This window comes from Manacus vitellinus, unplaced genomic scaffold (genome assembly GCF_001715985.3).
Source record: "Manacus vitellinus isolate BGI_N305 unplaced genomic scaffold, ASM171598v3 scaffold_73_pilon, whole genome shotgun sequence".
NCBI lineage: Eukaryota > Metazoa > Chordata > Aves > Passeriformes > Pipridae > Manacus > Manacus vitellinus.
This window is the reverse complement of record NW_021940773.1, coordinates 1,976,821-1,977,397: the sequence shown is the minus strand read 5'-3', so window position 1 is coordinate 1,977,397 and position 577 is coordinate 1,976,821. Positions and strand designations below refer to the sequence as shown.

The window sequence follows — 577 nt, the reverse complement described above, 5'->3', positions numbered from 1 at the left end:
AACGGTTCTACTATTCCTAAAAGCCATGGAAGTGGTGTTTAACATTGGAAAGGTGGTGCGGTACTGCTTTCCTTGTTGCAGGAAAGGCCGAAACTCAAAGGGATTTGCTGGAACTTTGGGAAGAGCCTTGAGAAAACCAGTCTCTGGATGGCAAGGAATCTGGGCCAACTTTGGTAAATTGGTAGGGCGTGTGACACCTCCCATTAGTTGGGATTTCACACCAGAGCAGGTGTTTGATCCTGATGAAATGGCACTGTCCCTGGGTGGGCTCGAACCACCAACCTTTCGCTTAACAGCCGAACGCGCTAACCAATTGCGTCGCAGAGACCCGCAATCTGGACCCTTCCTTGGTTACAAACTGGTCACCAAGGAAGGCCTAGGCCAAACTACCACAATATGTTTATTTTATTTAGATCTATGCTATTTTTTTATTGGCAACTTAAGAGAGTACTATTATTGAAAAATAACTTCAGGTTTAATTTACAGAATTTCCGTGGTTCTGTACCACCTCACCTCTCAGACAGATGTACAATAACATATTTTTGGCAATTGCTGCATGCATGTGTCCTCTTCTTTC

The 577-nt window shown here is 44.4% G+C and overlaps 1 non-coding gene across 1 annotated transcript; it reads right to left on the bottom strand.

Moving 5' to 3' along the window:
* Positions 1–254: 254 nt before the first annotated feature.
* TRNAN-GUU lies at positions 255–328 on the bottom strand. The gene has a single exon. It is a non-coding gene; the product is annotated as a tRNA-Asn (tRNA).
* Positions 329–577: the final 249 nt, after the last annotated feature.